Source organism: Cetorhinus maximus, chromosome 10, assembly GCF_964194155.1.
Source record: "Cetorhinus maximus chromosome 10, sCetMax3.hap1.1, whole genome shotgun sequence".
Lineage (NCBI taxonomy): Eukaryota > Metazoa > Chordata > Chondrichthyes > Lamniformes > Cetorhinidae > Cetorhinus > Cetorhinus maximus.
Genome location: NC_135888.1, coordinates 3170319 through 3185633, shown reverse-complemented (window position 1 = coordinate 3185633; position 15315 = coordinate 3170319). Strand labels below are relative to the sequence as shown.

The 15315-nt window shown below is 46.1% G+C and overlaps 1 protein-coding gene and 1 long non-coding RNA gene across 4 annotated transcripts in view; one reads left to right on the top strand and one right to left on the bottom strand.

Moving 5' to 3' along the window:
- The window catches only part of rabgap1 (RAB GTPase activating protein 1), a 206270-nt gene extending 202188 nt beyond the window's left edge, over positions 1-4082 (bottom strand). The window contains exon 1 of one of the 3 annotated variants that reach the window (XM_078549832.1): positions 3973-4082. The gene's annotated coding sequence lies outside the window, so the exon portion shown is untranslated. The remainder of the gene's footprint in view (positions 1-3972) is intronic. The other 2 variants (XM_078549829.1, XM_078549836.1) reach the window with 2 other exon arrangements.
- The window catches only part of LOC144685408 (uncharacterized), a 1061419-nt gene that overhangs the window by 186054 nt on the left and 860050 nt on the right, over positions 1-15315 (top strand). The window lies entirely within an intron of this gene.

Below are 15315 nucleotides of genomic sequence, written 5' to 3'. Positions count from 1 at the left end.
TGAACCTCCTGCAACATGGCCTCCAATATGCAGGTTCATAGGGAGAAATGCAGGCCACATATCTTTGTAGCGAATACCAATTTTCTGCTACCACTACAATGTATCCCTTAATAGCGAGCAACAGCCCCTTAATTACTGCTGCTTCACAAGGTTTTATGGTCCCAAACAGAGGCTATGCTCTCTGGACAAATTTTTCATATGCCAGTCACCAATTCAAATTAGGGAGAGAGTCTCCTCACAAAAGTTGCCATGGCCTTCCCTAATCCAAATTCTGTTTGCAAAAGATTAAAGGGTAAAGATTCAATGATGTTATCAGACAGATAGTCTATGAAATTTGGAAGTGAGGCTCTGGGCGATATTACTCCTGCAGAGTAAATCAAAGATGCACAGGAGGACTGCGTCGCTCATCATGCATGCATCGCCAAAACAGATGAATGGTCATTTATATCTTTGCTGTTTGTGGAACCTTATTGTGTGCAAATTGGTTGCCATGTACCCTTAAAATTACATTTTAAAATAACTTCACTGGTTGTGAAGTGCTTAGGCCATCAATGATGTCTTAAAAGGCGTTATAAATGCAGGTTAGACAATAAAAGCAGCAAATGACAATTATTTTCAACTTCAGGTTACAAAATTTGTTGAAAACCCCAATTTGACAAGAATATAAAATGTAAACCATTCCTTAGTAAAACAGTGTTAAAAATCTTTCAGGAGTACCTTTAGTGAACAATAGTAAGAAACTGGTTAAGAGCAGTACATTAAAAAGTCAGAATAAGGATAATGTATTTTTCTGTTCTTCTAGTTCATACCTTCAGTAATTCAACTCACTCAGCCTAGCAACCAACTACAATTTTGGAAATCCCTAATGTCTTTGATTTCACAATATTGCTTGGTCAATCATTTCCAGTAATCCATTACCCTCTGAGTAAAGACATTTTAAAGATTTGTCCTCTTGTTCTATTATTCCATCCATTCCAGCTCAGAGGTAGTGGTACAGTTGGTACATCCTAACAATAAACTACTTATGACATGCCTTATATGTGATGATTAAAGACTCTGAATACATCAATAAACAAATAAGAATGGTTTCATAAAAACACACCTCATTTATTTGTTTCATTTTCTATTCAGGAAACTCTAACAATAACCAAACAAATGTGCCTTCAAAGAGAGTATTTCAGCTTTTTTGTACTCTTTATAAAGTTGCACAGCACAAAGAAATTGCACAGCACCTTGAAAGCTATCTGCAGTAATGAATAGGTATGGCAAAACTTATTCGCACACCAGATTTCCTTTCACTGGGAGTTTTGTTGTGGGATAATTAAATCTACAGTATTCCACAAAGCTTTTTTGGAGATTGGAAGCTTAAAACTCTGATTTTTTTTCCCCCACCCCGTTTCCCTTATCTCCCTGGGTGAACTGCTTTAGGTGGGCAGTTTGGGGAGGGAGCTGAGAAAGGGTCAATGACAACCCAACCCTTAACTAGCATGGCAATAACGGGTGGAAGGTGAAAATTTTCTTCCCCACTTCAGGAACGTGTCGAGTCTGTTTTGGAGTCGGTGATCTACCCTGACCAAACCTGCGCTGCACCCGGTAGCAAGCTCTCAAATAGGCAGTTGCATCCCCGTGTAGCGTGAGGTTATGTATGGATCCCCCACCCATATGGATGGTGGGTGGCTATCTGCCTCAACAGCCTGAGTCAGGAGAAAGCCTTTGACAGAATATCGCACACCGACACGATGGATGTGCTCTCCAAAATGGGGTTTGGGGAGGAAATCCGCAATTGGATAACAACTGCTCTACACAAATATCAGCAGTGCCCTTTCAATCAATGGGTGGGATTGGAAAACTTTCTGATCAAATCTGGAGTCAGGATTGGCTGCTCTGTCTCCCATCCTGTTAGTGTATTGTATTGAACATTTTGCCAAGTCCATCAGATGTAGGCATAAGAGGGCTAACAATCCCAGGCAGTGGAGGCACTCAGGTCAAAGTCTCCCTGTACATAGACAATGTCACCATCTTATGCTTGGATCAGTTTTTGGTGTACATATACATATGCCAATAAGCATCTGCAACTAGTTCAAATGGGCCTCGGAAGCCAAGGTAAGTTGTGACAAGAGCGAGGCCATGTTCTTTGGGAACTGGGCCAACTGATCCTTTGTCCCCTTCACTGTTAGTCAGACTACCTGAAAGTGCTGAGGATATGGTTCAGTGGCACCAGGACATGCACTAAAAACTGGAAGGAGCGAGTAGCTATGGGTAAAACAAAATCTGGGCATTTGGGAGTGACATTCCCTCTCCATTCCGGTAAGAACCTGGTCATCAGGTGCGAGGCACTCTCGATATTGCTGTACATGGCGCAAGTCTGGCCCTTTCCTCACTTCTGCGCCTGGCGGTCTCCCAAGCCATTTCCCACTTTATCTGAAGGATGAAAATGGACTGTGCTTGTAGGGAAATTATGTACAAACCTCGAGGTAAAGGGGGAAAAAAAATGTACCCAACATCACTGTCATCCTGGTGGCCACCTTTGTGCGTGGCTGCATCAAGCTGTGCATTGACCCTCGATACGCAAATGTCACTAAGTGCTGAGGTTCTAATCGTCCCTGGTGTTGCGAAGGGTGGGCCTGGACACATTGCCATAGAACACTTCAAACAGCTACACCGTGCCGTACCACTATCCCCTCATGGAAAAACACCTTTAACCACAAGTCCATCAAGCAGTGGTCCATATGTAACATCCTTGAGACCCTGCAGGAAAAGGAGATGGTGGATCCCACTGGATGGTTTCCTAAGCAGACTGTCAAAGGCATTTGGCAAAATGCCTCATGACCAGAACTTTCAAACAAGTACCAAGACATAGCTTGACTGGTGACAAAAAGAAAGGACCTCCTTGTCTCAACCCCCTCCACAGGTTGCCCTTGAGGTGGCTGCGGTGGGGAAGAGATCGTTGGTTACCTTCTGTTTTAATGTGCCTTCGCAAAGGAGGAGAGAGATGCAGTGGTTCTTCTTGAAGTTCATCCTGAGCAGCTCCGTGATGCAGGACTCTGTGCTCGATGGGCTGTTCCATAAACATCAACTGCGACTGGAGGACCACTAATTCAGTGAAAGAAACTCTTTGATCTGCCTGGAACTCACTGGTCTTCCAGTGCAAAGAGCTGTCCTCGACCAAGTGTTGCAGGCTGGCACGTTCCAGGATTATGTGCTGAGAGATGCACTGAGGTTGCTGTCCCAAACTTTAGAGGTGCAATGGGAAAAGTTCACTGTTTAAGGCCTTTTAGCCATAACAGACTGAGGGGCTGGAAACTTGTGCTCAATGCCGGATATGGAATGTATATTGTGAATATCAAGAGTATTAAAATTGTACGTGCTCACCACATGCAGTATGGCGAAAAGTTGAATATTATTGCACTGTAATTTTCAATTCGAAATTTTAGTAGTGTTCTTTTACAAATGTGATGAATAAACCACATTTTGGCAGGGGTGGGGCAGGGTGGAAAATCACTATTTGATGCCTCTCCAGAAGCAATCAGTTGAGGTGAAGGAAGTTTAGCATTTTTTTCCAACAACTCCTTATATGCATTCCAACTAAACCTAAAATCGCATCTACGCATGTTTAATAAACTATAACCAAGGTATTCAAGCACTGTGAAATGTACTCTCTCACACTTTTACATTGATACACAGGAAAATATCGCTGTCCTTGCACTAACTGAGGATGTGGTTTAAAGACAAGCTTGTAAGAACTTGTTTTCTAAAGCTGCTGCCAACTAAATGAAAGGTCAAAAGCTCGGTACCTCAGTGTTATCTTTGTTACAAGGAACCTCGTTAAGCTACTAGTTTACTTAGCACCGACAGTCAAACCAGCTTTATAAGAGAATGAGTTACACTTTGGACTTTTTTTAAAAACAAGGTTGTGAGAAACAAAAGTTCATCTTAAACAGGAAGATTCAGGGAGAGGCAGCACATTCTTACCAGTTTGTTACCAAGTAAGTTAACATGGGCAGTGTCGAACCTCCAGCTGGAAGAGCAGTAAAGGCTCCACTTCAGACTCCATCTGGTCCAGGCTAGAAACAATTGACAATAGATGGAACTAATGACTCACCTTTTGAGGTCACTTCCTCAGCAAATTCCTCCCCTCCCCCTTGCTTTAATTGTATTCATCAGCATGTTTTAAAGTGCTCTCGTTGGCTCGGCATTGCTAACGCTTTTGTTATTTAATGTCTCCTGTCTGCTGCCCAATCACAGACCTTCCTTTTTGCTCTTTTTCTACCCTCCCCCATTTCTCCTCCTTCAAACCCATTACGTTTTTAACTTTTCCCAGTTCTTATGAAAGATTATCGACATGAAACATTAACTTTATTTCTCAGATGCTACCTGACCTAAAGTATATATAGAAGAAGTGCTGGAAAAGCTCAGCAGGTCTGGCAGCATCTGTGGAGAGAGAAGCAGAATTAACGATTTGAGTCCAAACTGACTCTCCCTCGGAACAGATTCTGAAGAAGAGTCATATTGGACTTGAAACATTAACCCTGTTTCGCTCTTCACAGAGGCTGCCAGACCTGCTGAGTTTTTCCAGCACTTTGTGCTTTTGTTTCAGATTTCCAGCGGTCCCCAGTATTTTGTTTTAATGGTACCTGACCAGCTGAGTATTTCAAACATTTTCTGTCTTTATTTCAGATTTCCAGCACCTGCAGTAGTTTTTTTTAATTAAATTACTTCATCATAAATACAAGAAGTAACTGGATAAAGGAAAAAGTTTTGAGGTTTTTTAGAACCTTTCACAAGCAAGTACTTTTGAAGCCTAGTCACTTGCAATGTAAGAAACATGGCAGACAGAATCTTAGTTTAACATCCCATGACAGTGCAGCACTCCCTGAATACTGCACTAAAATTTTAGACTAGATTATGAGCTCAATACTCTGCAGCGGAACCTGAATGGATGTCAGCAATCATGTGAATGGAAGATGGCATGCTTTTGTAGATGCTATGGGATCACTCAAATGCAAAATTTTGGGAAGCATGTCACAAGTAATAATGCAGATTAGATAACTCAGACTTGTACTTTTTAAGATTTGGTCCATGCTTTTGGCTCAGATTCCATGATCGGAATGATTGCATTAAGGATGGTGCCTATACCAAAGAGAAGAGGTAACTGTCATAGTCCGAGGAGATAATATATAGGAGTAGGAGTAGACCATAAAGCCTGTCGACCATGCTTTGCCATTCAATATGATCATGGCTGATCTTCGGATTCAACTTCGCTTTCCTGCCCGCTCTCCATATCCCTTGATTCCCTGAGACACCAAAAATCTGTCTCTCTCAGCCTTAAATATATTCAATGGTGGAGCATCCACAACCTTCTGGGGTAGAGAATTCCAAAGATTCACAAGAGTGAAGAAATTTCTCCTCATCTCAGTCCTAAATGGTTGGCCCCTTATAAGGGGATAGGATTTAGTTACTATTTGAAAAGGGTTAATTCTGAATCTGATAAAGTCTGTGGTTGTTTTTGGTTTTGCTTCAGGGAGACAGTTGGACTCAGTGACACAAATAATCTCCCAGTCAACTTATTTTGGTTATATTACTTGGAACCATTTTTTTCCTCCAGAAGACTTTTCAGTCCAAGCTTAAAGATTGAGGCTGGAATTTTCCACCCCTGCCAGTGGCGGGGGTTCGCGGTGGGCGGGGTGCGTGGTGGGCGGGGGTTCGTGGTGGGTGGGGGTTCGCGGTGGGCGGGGGTTCGTGGTGGGCGGGGGTTCGCGGTGGGCGGGGGTTCGCGGTGGGCGGGGGTTCGTGGTGGGCGGGGTTCGTGGTGGGCAGAGGCGGCGAATACAAGGGGATGGAAAAAAAAACTGGGTTACCGATGGCAGGAAGTGACGACAGGAACTTGCAATCCCGACCATCATGGTGGGTTGCCATTCCCAACAAAGGCTGTCGGGAACCCGATTAGCATCTCATTAATAGACTTAAAATGAGCATCTGATGGAATTCCCCCCCAAACCCCAGCATGTGATTCACCCCCACCAGCAGGAGTTTACGCGTTGGGCAGACAAGACGGTGGGGGTGGGGGGGGTGGGGGGGGTGCAGTTAGAAAGGCCAGATTGGGGGTGGATGGGGGTTTGATAAAACCATAGTGCCTTGTAGGGGAGGGTGGTGGGTGGGGAAAAGAGGAGGGAGCAGTGAAGGAACTGTGGGAAAGCAGGGGACAGTAGGGGGGTGGTGGTGGTGGGTGAGGTCAGAAGGAGAGGTCAGTGATGTTGACTGTGGAATTTTGGGGGCAAGCCGATGGTACTGGTGGTGGGGAGGGCACTGTAGCCATTAGAGGTGCCATTGGGATGTGGTAGGGTAGGAGGGTGAGGGTCTGTCTGTGGCAGGTGAAGGGCCAGTTTGGATGGTTAAAGGAGACGTGGAGGTGTACATCTATCTTTGAGGTGGGCATAGGGCCCGTGACAGGCTTGGGGTCACCAGGGAGGGAACGTATGTGAAGGGTTTTGGTGATGGGGGTGTGGGGGTGGGGTTCAAGGGTGACAGGTGGGAGGGTGAAGTTAACTCCGTGGGGCGGAGGGTGATGGGGGTGGGAGGGTGTGCGTTACATGAGGAGGGTAGAAGGTTTTGGAAACAGTTTGAAAGCTCACACAAACCATCCTCATGTGAAGGCACAGCACTGAGTCCACACCCTAGATGTCCAGCTCAAGAAATGCTGCTTGGGAGGAGGGTCATTGGGTGGGCGGAGCTGAAGGGGAACCCTGATAATCTGACCTGACGGGGGAAAGGTCTCTCTCTACACGCAGAAGAGCAGTGGAGGGAAAGGGAAAGGGAAGAGTCTGCATGGGAGGCTTCTCGCACAATTCCCACAAGAGCCTTGGCGAAGATTGAAGCCTCCATACACAGCCACGATTCAGGGGGACATCGACACAGCCTGGGTCACTCCCTGGAAGTGGTGGGGGTGGGTTGCACACTGGTAATCACACAAGCAGCAACAAAAAAAAACCTAGGAGAACGCTGTCAGGTGTGAAGATTAATATATTTACAAAGGTGCAACTATTGACAATGGCTCTGCACCCGTGCAACCAGAGTGAACTTAATAATTTTTAATTTTCCGTACCCGACCACTATGTCTAGGTGCTTCCTGACAACCACAGCAGAGGTGGAGGCAGCCCACTGACCACTATGCCCTCTTGTCTCTGATGACTTTGGTGGACATCCTCTGGAGGCCTGAGACCTGCTTTGGATCTCCTCCTTTGGGACAGGTGCACTCTCAGCAGTCTCAGAGGCTGGAGCTGATGGGGTCGCAGGCAGAGGGGATTCGGAAATTCCAGACACCTTTGGAGTTTCCTGGGTGGAAGCACCACGGGTATTCACCTGACTCTCCCCCTCCATTTGGGTGCCCGAGGGCCCCTCTCTGATTCCTTGAGGAGAAGGGGCACCTGGAGGGAGGTCGAGGTGTCCCGTTCCCCCTATCGCGTAGCCACTGCGAAAGCTCACCCACGGCTACAGCAATGGAGTGCAGGTCTGAGCGCATCTCCAGCAGAAACTGGGCGTTCTGCTGGACCATGGCGTCCACCATCTTCCCATGGAGACCTCCATACACTCACATGTCAGAGCCACGATGTCAGAGAGCACTCGGTGCACTCCTCTGCCTCACGTGCCACTCTGTTGAGAGCCTCTGATACCTCTGCCTGATGCTTCCCTGGGTCTCGCTCATACTCCAGCACCTTCTCCATGACCGCTTCCAGAGGCTCATCATCTGGCTCAGACTTCGCAGGGTCTCTTCTCCAGCAGTCTTCCACTTGCCGGAGGCCTTGGCTGTCACTGCCTCCTCCTATTGTGGACACGTGTCTGTGCGGTGACCACCAGAGTGTGAGCCCGAGCCTAAACTAGATCCATGGGCCACCGAGGTGTGTGTCTCTGGACTGGTAAAGGGTGCGGGTGACTGCTGTGATGGCTGTACAGGTGAGAAGTCAACCTTGTCCTCACCAGAGGTCTCACACGGGCTGGGACTGAATTCAGGCTTGGGGTCTGACCTCATCTCTTCCTGCTGGCACCAGGAATGGAAAGGGGAGAGAATGAGTCGCTGCATAGCTGCCTCCTACATTGGCAGAGCCTCACCCTCAGGTTCCAATTTGCAGAGATTAAGCCTGCTTCCTCACTGGATGCTTGGGAGAGGCCGACTTCACTCTCAGCACATGCGCAGTCAGGACCCTCCCCTGCTGGCTCGCCAGCCCTCTGTACGTATTGTGTGAAAGGGCAGATTTTGGGCATGCCCCCTCCCATGCCTGTTGTGCACTGTCTTCTCCTGTGTAAAGATAAATAGGTGGATTGTAAGCACTTCAGATCATGGAGGAGGTGACATGCTGCTACTTCTGTGGCTTATAAGTGACCTCGTGGCTCCCCAAAGACTTTACACCATGTACAAGACCGAAATGAGGGGTTTGAGAGAATACTGCTGACCTGCCTGGATAATTGTAGCTCCAACAGCACTGAGGACGCTGGACACCAATGCAGGACTGCACAAACCACTTGACTGACACCCCATCCTGCACCCTCTACATCGAGTCCCTCCACCACCAACCCATTGGCAGCTGTGCATGCCACGTGAAAGATTCTCTGCTGCTGGTCCCCCAAGGCTAGTTCAACAGCTCCCTCCAGACCCATGGGCTCTAGCAGCTAGAAGGACAAGGGCAGCAGAGGCATATCAGCAGCATCTGCAGATTGCCCTCTACTACAACTGTCCACCATGCCCCTGCACAGCCCCACACCCCCTCCCCCAAGTTGGGTGTGCCTTCAGGGTGACTGGGTCAGTTGTCTCCTTACCAGCAGGACCACATAAACTGCAGTGGGGCAATGAGGCAGCTCTCCAGCACCTTGTGAAGGGCTTTTAGGGATGGACAGCACAGATGTTAGCCTTGCCATTGATGCCCATATTCCATGAGCCATTCAGAGATTGGTGAGATGAGGGTGGATAGTACTAACCCTTGTAGTGCAGATGAGGTTGTTCATTCATTTCCTGCACTGCAAGGCTGTCCTCCTCAGCACAGCTGTGGCATTGACCACCCCTGGGACCTCCTTCCCAAGCAGGTGTGACAAGTCTGGTGGGCCCCCTCCTCCCATCCCTGGTAAAGAGGACGATCCTCCTGTCCCCCATGGCCTGGAGGAGAGTCTCTAGTGAGGCGTTGCTGAACCCTGGAGCTGGCACCTGCTGCTTCCTGGAGGACATGTCAGTGCTGCAGAGCCCTGGCGTGATGCATCAGCGAATGTCTGGGTGCCTTTTAATTATAGCGCCCGGACATGACGCTGGGGCATGCAACTTCCTGCCCACCTCACTGAGCAATTTAGCATCAGACACCCAGCTGCCTAACGAATGAAGTGAGCAGCGCACTGCTTGGCGTGCTCACCCTCCCCGCTCTCCAGTGGGAGTCCGTCCGGATTCCCGCTCCTGCCACTGGACTTTGGCCAGTGTAAATCTGGTGAGAGGTTGGGAAGTGCGGGTGTCCAAAGGGACCTGGGTGCCTATGTTCATGAGTCATTAAAAGTTAACATGCAGGTGCAGCAAGCAATTAGGAAGGCAATTGGTACGTTGGCCTTCATTGCAAGAGGATTGGAGTACAGGAGTAAAGATGTCTTGCTGCAGTTGTATACAGCCTTGGTGAGACCGCACCTAAAGTAGTGTGTGCAGTTTTGGTCCATTTATCTAGGGAAGGATATTTGCCACAGAGGGAGTGCAACAGATGTTCACCAGACTAATCCCTGGGATAGCGGGATTGTCTTCTGAGGAGAGATTGAGGAGACTGGGTCTGTTTTCCCTTAGTGTTTCAAAGAATAAGGGGTGATCTCATTGAAGCTTACAAAATTTTTACAGGCCCTGACAGGATAGATGTGGATAGGATGTTTCTCCTGGCTGGTGAGTCTAAAACCAGGGGACATAATCTCAGAATAAAAGGAGGGCCAATTAAGACTGAGATGAGGAAGAATTTCTTCACTCAGAGGGTGGTGAATTTTTGGAATTCTCTACCTCAGACGGCTGTAGAAACTCAATCATTGAGCATGTTCAAGACAGAAATCGATAGATTTCTGGAGACCAATGACATCAAGGGATATGGAGGCAGTGCAAGAATGTGATATTGAGGTAGATGATCAGCCATGATCAAACTGAATGGCACAGCAGGCTTGATGGGCCGAATTGCCTACCGCTATTCCTATATCAGTGGATTGTAACTGAAAGTCCCATATAAGGCTAAATCTCTTTAACATCTCTGCCACCTCTCGCTTTTCTTTTATTTATTCTTTCTTCTCATTCTGGGTTTTGTTAGGAATACTCTTCATGTAGGTAATCAACATCCTAACAGAATGTGCACAGTGGGTGACTCTGTCTGGAATCTTAATCATACAAGATCCACGTGAAAGGGATTTGGAATCCTCAGACTTTCTCACTTCTCAGCTACAATAACATTGAGCACGTTCAGGTGCTTCTGCTACAAGATGTGCAAATGCATTTTCAACCTCAAAGTAAAAATGATCATTAGAGAGTTTTTGTGCTTGACTGCAGTCTTGGAGTTTCAAATAGAGTGCTTGAGATCTGGATTTAGGCTCATTTGTCTGATCATTTGGTGGTAAAATGCAGTCCTATCCAGATATTAATACTAAATGCAATGACCCAGGGAAGTAAGCAGCTTAAGATAGTGCTAAACTGCTGGTTAATGGATGTCCTGAACATACTGTCAATGCCATCAACTTCCAGAAAGTGCAATCTGATCTTCAGTGGCTCTGATTAGACATCGATATCCTGTCCTTGTTGCTTGAGATATTCTGGACACCTGAACCCCACATTAAATTGTCTCCATGATGAACATTAAACTATATTCAACTTCCATTGATCCCACTTTGCCAAAGAATAAGCCGCTTTCTACTAATTCCATTCCTGCCAGCACAAGCCACTGAATGTCCACATCAGCCTCAATCTCCCACAACCCTAAGCTTCAAAACCAACATTGTGGTAGGCATTGGCCTAGGTACCACCTATTCCCGTGTCAACAAGGCTAGGTACGAGCAGAATTTACAAGCACAGTAACTTTAGCAGGCAGGGGCAGCAGAGAATACTCTGTCAACAGAAGCAGCAAGCCCTAAGCATGTAACGTTATTGGTGACTTGAAAAAAGTACATCAACATCAACATAAACACATAAACAGACTCTGCGTTATTAACACAGAGTCACCGAATCACAGAATTTCAACAGCACAGGAGGTGGCCATTCAGCCCATCATGTCTGCACTAGCTCTCCAAATGAGCATTATAACCTAGCGCCAGTGCCCTGCCTTTTCCCCGTACCCCTGCACATTATTTCTATTCAAATAATCATCTAATGCCCTCTTGAATGCCTTGATTGAACCTGCCTCCAGCACACTTCCAGGCAGTGTATTCCAGACCCAAACCACTCGTGTGAAAAAGTTTTTTCTCACGTCACATTTGCTCCTTTTGCAAATCACTTTAAATCTGTGCCCTCTTGTTCTTGATCCTTTTACGAGTGGGAACAGTTTCTCCCCATCTACTCTGTCCAGCCCCCTCATGATTTTGGACATCTCTATCAAGCCTCCTCCTAGCCTTCTTCTCTCCAAGGAAAACAATCCCAACCTTTCCAATCTATCCTCACAGCTGAAGTTTCTCATCCCTGGAACCATTCTTGTAAACCTCTCCTGCACTCTCTCCAATATGTTCACATCCTTCCTATAATATGGTGCCCAAAACTGTACATAATACTTCAGCTGAGGTCTAATGAGTATCCTATATAAATTCAGCATAGCCTCCTTGCTCTTGTACTCTATGCTCCTATTAATAAAGCCCAGGATACTATATAAAGAACAAAGAGAACAAAGAAAAGTACATCACAGGAACAGGCCTTTCGGCCCTCCAAGCCTGCGCCGATCATATTGCCCGTCAACTAAAACATTTTGCACTTCCGGGGTCCGTATCCCTCTATTCCCATCCTATTCATATATTTGTCAAGCTGCCTCTTAAACACCACTATCATACCTGCTTCCACCACCTCCTCTGGCAGCGAATTCCAGACACTCACTACCCTCTGTGTAAAAAACTTGCCCCGCACATCTCCTCTATAGCTTTCTCCTCTCACCTTAAATCTATGTCCCCTAGTAATTGACTCTTCCAACCTGGGGAAAAGCTTCTGACTTTCTACTCTGTACATGCCACTCATAATTCTGTAAACTTCTATCAAGTCGCCCCTCAATCTCCGTCGCTCTAGTGAGAACAATCTGAGTTTCTCCAACCTCTCCTCATAGCTAATAACCTCCAGACCAGGCAGCATCCTGGTAAACCTCCTCTGCACCCTCTCCAATGCCTCCATATCTTTCTGGTAATGTGGCGACCAGAATTGCACGCAATATTCCAAGTGTGGCCTAACCAAGGTTCTATACAGCTGCAGCATGACTTCCCAGCTTTTATACTCAATACCCCGGCCAATGAAGGCAAGCATGCCATATGCCTTCCTGACTACCTTATCTACCTGCGTTGCCACTTTCAGTGGCCTGAGGACCTGTACACCCAGATCCCTCTGCCCGTCAATGCACTTAAGGGTTCTGCCATTTACTGTATAATTCCTGCCTGTATTAGACCTTCCAAAATGCATTACCTCGCATTTGTCCAGATTAAACTCCATCTGCCATTTCTTCGTCCAAGTCTCCGTTGTGTCCTTTGACAATCCTCTTCACTACCTGCAACTCCTCTAACCTTAGTGTCGTCTGCAAACTTACTAATTAGCCCAGTTACATTTTCCTCCAAATCATTTATGTATACTACAAACAGCAAAGGTCCCAGCACTGATCCCTGCGGAACTCCACTAGTCACAGCTCTCCATTCAGAAAAGCACCCTTCCACTTCTGCCCTCTGTCCTCTATGACCAAGCCAATTCTGTATCCATCCTGCCAGCTCACCTCTGATCTCGTGCGACTTTACCTTCTGTACCAGTCTGCCATGAGGGACCTTGTCAAAGGCCTTACTGAAATCCATGTATATAACATCCACTGCCCTTCCATCGTCGATCACCTTTGTCACTTCCTCGAAAAACTCGATCAAGTTAGTGAGACACGACCTCCCCTTCACAAAACCATGCTGCCTCTCACTAATAAGCCCATTTGCTTCCAAATGGTAGTAAATCCTGTCACGAAGAATCTTCTCCAATAATTTCCCTCCCACTGACGTAAGGCTCACCGGCCTGTAATATCCTGGATTATCCCTGCTACCCTGCTTAAACAATGGAACAACATTGGCCATTCTCCAGTCCTCTGGGACCTCACCCATAGCCAGTGAGGATACAGAGATTTCTGTCAAGGCCCCAGCAATCTCCTCCCTTGCCTCCCTCAGTACTCTGGGGTAGATCCCATCTGGCCCTGGGGACTTATCCACCTTAATATTCTTCAAGACGCCTAACACCTCCTCTTATTTGATCTCAACATGATCCAGGCTATCTACGCACTCTTCCCTAGACAAATCGACCACTAAGTCCTTCTCTTTGGTGAATACTGATGAGAAGTATTCATTTAGTATCTCTCCCATTTCTTCTGGCTCCACTCACAGATTCCCACCTCTGTCCCTGAGTGGGCCTACCCTTTCCCTGGCTACCCTCTTGCTTTATTAACTGCTCTCTCCACCTATTCTGCCACCTTCAATGATCTATGCACATATACACCCAGGTCTTTCTGCTCCTGCACCCTCTTCAGAATTTCACTCCTCATTTTACATTGTCTGTCCATATTCTTCCTACCAAAATGCATCACCTCACACTTCTCCGCATTGAACTTCATCTGCCACCTATCTGTCCACTCCATCATCTTGTCTATGTCCTCCTGAAGTTCCACACCATCCTCCTTGCAGTTCACAACACTCCCTAGCTTCATATCATCTGCAAACTTTGAAAGTGTCCCCTGCACACCAAGATCTTGATCATTAGTATGTATCAGGAAAAGCAAGGGTCCCAATACCAACCCCTGGGGAACTCCAATACAAACCTTCCTCCAGCCCAAAAAATATCCATTGACCATTACTCTCTGCTTCCTATTTTTCAGCCAATTTTGTATCCACGTTGCTACTGTCCCTTTTATTCCATGAGCAATAACTTTTCTCACAAGTCTGTTGTGTGGCACTGTATCAAATGCCTTTTGAGAGTCCATGTTCACCACATCAACAGCATTACCCTCATTGACCTTTTCTGTTACCTCTTCAAAAAACTCCAGCAAGCTAATTAAACATGATTTCCGCTTTAGAAATCCATCCTGGCTCTTCCATATTTTCCCATGTGACTACTAATTCTATCCTGAATAATTGTTTCTAGAATCTTGCCCACCACTGAAGTTAAACTGACAGGTCTGTAATTGCTGGGCTTATCCTTACCCTTCTTGAGCAAGGGTATAATGTTTGCAATTCTCTGGTCCTCTGGCACCTCCCCCGAGTCTAGGGAAGACTGAAAGATTATGGCCAATGCCCCTACAACTTCTACTCTCACTTCCTTCAATATCCTTGGATGTATCTCATCCGGTTCCGGTGTCATGAAGATATTAATGTGTATAATGTTATTGGAAATTATTTTAAATTGGACTTGTAGTAGGGTCTGTGTCTGTGGGTGCGAGTGTGTGTGTTTTAATTGGATTAAAGCCAGATAGTCTGGGTGCTTTGATGTATAGTAGTTTTGAGATGTTAAACAGGAAGGTAAAGAGTGCATTTGCATTTTGTTGAATAAACTATTCAAAGACTGGGGGTGAAATCTTGCACCTAGCTAGGAGAGACCAAGTAATATGTTTATATTACTAATAAAATTGGTGCTATGAAAGGGTTTCTATTGTCAGAAGAGGTGGAGTTCAAAGGGCCTGGTGATACAATGAGAATTTGCATTCAAAGGGAAGGCTAGGTATATACAGAAGAGAGTTTTGTGTGGGCAGGTCAGAGCCAGGTAAGATCTAAGCCTCCTGTATGCCTACAATCGGGCAAAGGAACCAAATTGAAAGGAACCTCATTTTGAATTTGTAAGATAAAATGTGCTTTGCCTGGTGTCTGTTTAAAGTCTATGGGCTATTGTTGCATTGGTGAAGATTTATCCAGGATTGATTAATTTGGGGATTTGTTTAATAGTTATTATGGTAGTAACTTGTGGACATGTGTATGTGTTCAATTTCTTGTTAAGTTAATAAATGTTTAATTTAGTTTATATAAAAAAGCTTTGGAGGCTTGGTTGTTTCATTCCTGAATTCAGAGTTGCATCTCAAACATACCAGTTGAAAATATAGGTTATGACAGTTGTTTAGAGTTTCCCTC